Consider the following 7,724-nt stretch of genomic DNA (forward strand, 5'->3'; position numbering starts at 1 on the left):
AAGGGAGGGCAGAAATGACGACAAAGGAATGGGAGGGGGTTTGGACGGTGGTGTAATGTGCTGTTTCCGTGCCAACTGTTTCTGTGACAGTAGGACCACTTCCTTTATTGCTATTGGCTATAACCAGGAATTGATAGAGGCTTGGGCAAATAAGGCAGCATGCAACGGGGTGTGAATGGGTGGTTCCTCTCTTGTGTTTCTTCCTCTTCTTGTTAATCTCTGAGAACAGCAACAACCAAAAGAGGAGAAAAAAATGAAATGTTCAGTTGGACTGCAGCCACAGAGAATTCATGTGTGACCACGCAGGAACATAATGATCGCACTGCTGGAGCATGATTGCTCTGTCATTACACATGCCACCAGTGTGTAAAGAGACTCCTCCCTTATTTATAACAGACACATGCCCAAACACACACTGTTCAGCAGGAAAAAATTCCTCTGATCAGATTGCACTGGGTGTGCGGTGTAATGCAATTGCCTGGACACCAATCCTGGTGTTGTGAACTATGAGATAATTAATCGGCTAAAGACCAGAGTAAGAACACATCTGGTTGGGCTGAACAACTTGCCTCTCTCTGACCTTTCAACTGGGCATTTTAATCTGGAAAGCAGGTGGTATATTAGTCCCTGTTATTTCTCTTTGGAACTTCCTCCTTTACTCAACCGGCTTAAACTTTTACATACACTCATTCCTTTCAGGTATGTGTGACAGAAACTACAATAAAGAAAGTCATATTAAACTGATAGATGCCACAAAACATTCCACATCAGTAGGACGTCCTGTGGCCTGCATGAATCTTTAGACAAGGATAGCATTTTCAGTTCCAAAGGACACTATATGTATGAAATAAACTTGTTCAACTGCAACTTGTTCAGTGTTTCCACTTCCAGTTTTTTTGACACTCTCCTCATAATGTCAAACCTGTTACAATCTACCTCACAGAGAGGAGGAGACTCTCCAGATATATTAGACACTTATGCCATGCTTCTGTTAGTATTATATTTTAATACAAAAAGTTTCAGCCTCTGCTCCTGATGCGGAGACAATTGGCTGGCGAGAGGAAAATAAAGAATGAAAAATTAGCAGGCAGTTGTGTTCCTGATAAACAAAGGCAATGGTGATAGGTCCCTCTTGAAAACTTCTCAACTGTTTGGTAAACAGCTCAGTGACTTTTATTTTGGCCTCCTCTTATTGTATCTGCCATTATCCACTGAACAGCTCCCAAGCTTTTTTGTGACTCAGAGTCTGAAACCATTAACAGTAACGGACCTTCTTTTTCTGTGTGATTGTACATGGCTGGATTATTTTCATCACTGGTAACTGCTAGCTTCGCAGTTAAGACTCTGAGTCTGTATATAAAGATTTAAATAAGATCTTTAATTAAAATAGGTGCCTTCATGATAATGGCTCACAGTCCCTCAGTTAAAAAGTTAAGGTAGAATCTCAATAACAATAATTTGAATCATTTACTGCACAGAGAAAATGCTGCCTTCACTCCACAGGATTTGTACACCTCCCATTGCACATCCACATTCAGTGTCTCGTAAAGCCAGTTTTAAGAGCTGAGCACCTGATTGTGTGTGATAGCAGTTTCACTCTTTTATTTCCTCTTTTTTCTTCAGCTTATAACCTGGACAGAGCAGAGACACTTTCACACACGCACACACACACATCTTTGATGCATCCTCCACTTGTAACAATAATTTGAATCATTTACTGCAGAAAACGCTGCCTTCACCTAACATTGACATTTACACTATTGTTGCCTCTTTCTTATCGGTAGGATTCCTGTTGTTCTTTGTAAAACTGCAGATGTGAGTCAGACAAATGAAGAACAAATTCGTCCCCATTAAGCAGTACCACACAGGCTGCCTGCGAATTTTAGAACTGATTTGAAGATTTTGCGATGAAAGCACAGCAGGGTTTGTCCTCCAGCTAGATGTCAGACTTAACACTTCATGCTCTGCAGCACAGCCCTGTCTGCTGGGAGAAGCTGGCTGCCAACACAAGGTGACCAGAAAAGCTAAAGCTGCATTAATGTCTGGAGAATCAGTCCCCTAAAGATACATTTAACTAAAAAGCCATCTTTGTTCATTTTGCCATATTCAGCAGTACCCATATTCATTAGTTTTACAAGTCATGTCACATGCAAAACTTGATTATGTCTTTTATTTCTCTAGATGTTTTCTATGAGTACTTATTGACCTCTCTTTCCCCTTCGGTGTGTCTCCATCCCTTTTACTCTCCATAACCCTCACTATCCCTTTTTGTCTCTCCCAGATTGTCTATGTGCCTCTCCCAGCTTCCCAGCTCCCTAATCCTTAATCCTGTGGAAATCGGTCAGGCAGAATAAGCAAGCTTTGATCAGACTCTCGTATCACGCGTGCTAACAGTGTCAGCACACCCGGATCCCACAGAACCCTGGAGCCCAAGGGGAGAGCTTCAAACAGGCGTTCACCCCCTGACTCTGCTTGAGAGCAAGGGGAAAGGGAGGCTGCACAGTTCCCAACTTAACTGCCAGATACAGCCTCTTACATAAGCCCCTCTATTTCAAATGTAGCAAACATTTGTATTATGACTTGATGCCATTTATGTGTGATGACAACTGTTTTTTTCTTGTGAACTTAGCTTGCTGCGAGAAACGATATGAGCAACAAAACAGATGTGAAAGTCACTTCTGCTTTTGATAGGAGTGTCCCGAAGAGCAAGCATGCCCTATATTATTATAGTTCTCGTTTTACGATGCATAGGCAGGGATATTACCTTCCGGGGTGGAAGGCCTTTCACAAAATATCTTGTGGTTCCAATAAAGGACAACTAGTCAGAAAAAGATGCGCAAACTAATTGTGTCACAACAATACAATAACTTGAACAAACTTGCCAGTTTTACCTTGTGTATGATGGAGAATCTGGAAATGCACGGAATGACTTGGACAAACTCTGCAACGTATAGACGTTAGAAAATCCATTGCATTGTTGTACCCATTCATTCATTCCAGAGTTTGCACCCATTCGTGCGGTTACAGTATTCTAAGTGGAAAGGTCATTATTAATTCACAAAGCATACCACTCTGCAACAGAAATACATCATAAAAGTTTTCCCTTGTCACTATCACATGACCTGGAGGTTGGAGCCCTGTGCTGATCCGCAACAATACTGACAGTGTACTCCAACTCCCCATTTAATCAGTTCAGAAGTGTCATCAGGTGCTTTAAATCAGCCAAAGAAATGAAGCATTTAGCAGGGTCAGTCTGTGTACAGGATGTGCAGCTTCTGATATGAGATACATGATTACTTGTTTACTTGTTACAACTCCATTCGACAACTAGACACAGTAGAGGGAAAACTGTTTTTGCAATAAGATCATTGTTGTCTGATTCTTTTAAAATGGGGTCTCACAAACCCCAAATAACAGCGAATACACAGTTTAATATGAAAATGGGAACATGATGAGAAGTCTCTAAGAGGTGATAAACAACAAATTATCTGTAGGCAAAGCTCTGTTGCCTGACTTGTTCTGTGTAGCATCTAGTTTGTTTACAAAGAAAATGCTGACACCTAGTGGCCGGGCTCATATATTGCAGTGATGATGGGTAATACTCATGGGTGATACTAATTTTAAGAAACAAAATACATTTAAGAATGTTAGATTCATAAATTACAGTCCTTAATAGTATTCCTTGAATCAAAGCAAAAGGCTTTGTTAGGATCAACTTTATTAAAACTGAAATGAGAATTTTTCACCAACTTTATTTAGATGACACATACGTCATGTGAGCACCCATAATTACGTTTTATTGTAGCAGCGTCCTGTATGAGCCATGGTTACTTTATGAAGAAGGATGTTAGATTACGCTGTTTCAGTGCTGGTACACTGTCCTCATGAGGTCGGGGTGGATGGGTGGGCTGATAAATCAATGTTTTCTCAAACAGGAGACTGCTGTCTGTTTCCTGTGTTAAATTGATAGTCAATATGTATTACAGTCACATTTCAATCAGCAAAAAAAGAGAATGTAAGGATTTGTAAATAAATTCAACTGTAAGATTATTTTAAAAATCGTTTCTGGTGTTGTACTTCTAAGAGTCTTTTCCTAGAGACTCATGCTATTGGAAGATGTGTAAACTGCGGCTTGTAACTGTTCTGTTGAAATAAACAAGCCCTTCCCTGGCAGAGATGTCATCTGGATGGAAGCATGTCATGCTCTTAGACCTGTAGATATCATTCAGTAATAATGACTGTGAAGGCAGTACAATCCCTTACCGCCTGGTTTCATTTAAAAAAAACTAAAAAAACCTAAAACCTGGGTTTCATCAAGAAAATCTAAAACTATTCATTAAAACGTTACAAAAATCAGCCACTGAAGAAACTACAATCATGAAATTACAAAAAGTTTCAGTTTTGTGTGAATTGATTGTGTTGTTTATGAAAAAATACATTTTAATTAATATAATGTGGCTTGAAAAAGTTGATTAGACACTTGTTTGCTCCACACTTGAAAGATAAATAGGTAAATCTTCAGGTCATAATGGCTTAAGCCTTGCGTGCTGCTGTACCGTCATACCATCATGAAATCTGGTTTTTGAACTGGTAACTGATCACAACACAGAGGGTCCTCCTACTCTTCCGCCCCTGAGGATGCTGCTTCAAGAAAATATTACAGAGGTTGATTCGTTGGACCACAGGACAGTTTCCCACTTTGTCTTTTTACAACCAGTCTGTAAACCTGTTGTTAATCATTTCTCGAACTGGTTGTGAAATGTTGTTCCAGATGGTGGAAAAATATCTCTGCTCCATATTCTGCGGCTGATAGATTCAGAAATGCACCCGTGGATTGTATTCTGGGGGTCGGGACACATCAGCGCATTCATTTTGAATGAGCGCATGAGTTTAAAACTTTGACTACTTCTGCACATTCTTATTTACTAAATGATTAATACAGGGAACCTAACACTCAACGGTGAATCAGCTCATAAAAGCTTATTTATATTATTGCAACTTTTTTATGTCCCTGATCATTGCCTTTTTTTTTATTTCAGATCAAGATCAGTCACTAACTTCCATGTAAGTTGGTGACAGTTGGAGCGTGGACCGAAAGAACCAGTTGCATTTTAGTGTGGTTCAAGATTGCCTTTGTTAAAGCTGCAATATTGGACTCTCTGGGCGCCCTTGTTTAGACTTACTTTAGACTTGTTTAGACTCAATGAAATGCATCCACTGGAAGCATGAAATTTAAAACGAGGCTTTGTTGGCAATCTTTACACCAAATCTCAATATTCTAATCTAATCTTTGGTTTTTGAAAAAATTAGAGGCAAATTCTGAATCCAACTGGAACACTCCAGCCTTTAATATTTGGGTGAGACTGTCAGCTGAGTATTAGGTGATCAGTGGTCTCTTGTTCATGGCTAAATGTTCTGTGTGTTTAATCCTAAAAAGCTGCACCACCTTCTGTCTCTGCTTTTACCCTCTTTTTCCTAAAATGATCAATTCTACGAGTTTAAATAAATACTTTTGTTGCTTATCTACTTAACAAAGATCAGTGTTCTTCTCAGAGGTTCAACCTCAGTTCATAAAAAAAAAAACATTAACATGATTATCATCTGCAATAAATTACACACACCAATTTAGGACCTTTATAGCATCTGTGGCCGTAACTTGTGACAACATACAACCTCTTCAGTATCATGTAACATCTATTCATTTGACAGTTAGTTTCCAGTTGATTTGCTTTCATTTGTGATGGAGGAAAGCTCCACCAGCTCCATCTGGTGTCTGATGACGTGGATGTTTTCCCAACTGACCTCGAAGCATACTTTATAACAAAAGCTAAAAGGATATAGACTTTTCTCCTCTTCTTTTCAAAAGCATCAAGCTGAGCTGTCTCTAATAGATGTCAGGTAGCACTAGGTTTGTTTCATGAGGCAGCTGAGTGCAGACCTCTTGATGCTGCAGAAACCTGTGAGTTGCTCTTGAATTAATGCGGCTTTTAGTTAATGCTGCTTCTGTGTCTTGTGAATTTGAGGTTCTGTTGCTGCAAACAGATTGTACATAATCTGTACGAAAATCAGCTCTTTGCAGACTTTGTTAATCCTCACACGCTTTGGCTTGAGGGAATCCTACTGACCTTTTCATAAACCCTAATAGCCTCTTTATCTAGAGGAAAGATTTAAGACACAGTCTTATCAGGCATCAACAAAGTTCTATAGGAAATGTTTCAATTTTCAAACGCTTATTAAATTTGTTGGACTTATTTTTCAGTCCCCCCACAGCTCTGCTCCTTTAAGCTGAAATAGCATATTAGACTTTTAAGTGCCGTGTCTCGGCTGTAATTCTACTAGAATTACATCAGTATGACGGGGACAATATAGGAGTTATAGCTCTTTCAACACATGATGGCCCTTTATACATAAGCAGGGGTTTAAGGGGTTTTCACAGGTTATTCACCAGATTCACATGAAATCAATCAATGTCGTCATATCTAATGCGTTCATTCTATTTACAGTTAATGACCACTTGAAGTCTTCGGCACTTATGCTTAGACATCGGCACTTATGTTGTGATGTTGTCACTGTAGGATCTGTAAGGATGTCATGTGACTGATCCTTCTACTTAAGGAAATTGCACCTCTTCACTCATTGGCTGATCTGGCCATATGTTTGGGATTGTTGTGCCTCTGAACATCCTTCTCACCTGTCAGCACTGAACTCATCAAAAAAAGACAAGTACGCCAGTTCCAACGTCATCCGTACATCCCCAAGACATGAGAAAATTGCCAACCATGTTCAGTAGATGAGGGAATTGGTCATTTGCCAGGAACTCTCCTTTTCTCATTCCATCACTCTGATCGAGAGGACTGTCAGATCTGGGTATATTGAACCCACATATTTTCTTTTTTTTCCCCTTGTCCTGTCTAGGATTATTTATTCAGAGAACCACCAGGAGCACCTGTAAGCAGACAAACAGAGGGGGGAAAAAGGAAAAATAAAAAAAGCAACAACACCAGCAGCAAGCACATACAACACAACCGTGAATGGCCCAAAACCACAGGACTGTCAAGGAATGAGGTGTGACTTGACAAACCTGACTTGACAACATGGGTGACAGTAAGGATCTGACAAATGGCATGAATAAAGTAGGAGACCAAATACTGTGGAGGGTGATTGGTGAGTGAGTGTATGATAATGAACACAGGTGAAGCGAGTGGAGTTGATGGCAGGGCAGAAGAAAGAAGTGGGGAAATGATAGGAGGATTACCACGGAATCTGTTATCCAGTACTATTTTTGCACGACCCCCACCTTCATTCCTACCCTGAAGGACTTTTTCAATGACCTCCTGACCTTTCCGACCTGACCGCCATCTGCTTGAAATTTCCACTTCAGGACTTTAAAGTTTTGCGGACAGATTGCAGCTGAACACATTGAGCACATTTCAGCTGCCCAGAGGTTAAAAAACAACAGTAAGACAACTGCATAAAAAAAGGGAAGGAGATATTTCAATATCTAAAATTTATATTATCGTCAAAAGGCCCAAACAGATGGTTGGATGGTTTAAACTGATTTAATCACTTTTAAACAGGGTCTCTGCTGTTAAAGAATAGGGGCTGTAAATGGAAACATCTGTCTATTTGCTGCTTATCACATTCACTGCCATCATCCTCAAGACATTACCATTCCTGCTGACCTTTCTATGGTCTAGAAAATCCTGATGCTAATAAAGTTCACT

Source organism: Leuresthes tenuis, unplaced genomic scaffold (assembly GCF_036924035.1).
Source record: "Leuresthes tenuis unplaced genomic scaffold, fLeuTen1.0.hap1 SCAF_19, whole genome shotgun sequence".
Taxonomy (NCBI): domain Eukaryota; kingdom Metazoa; phylum Chordata; class Actinopteri; order Atheriniformes; family Atherinopsidae; genus Leuresthes; species Leuresthes tenuis.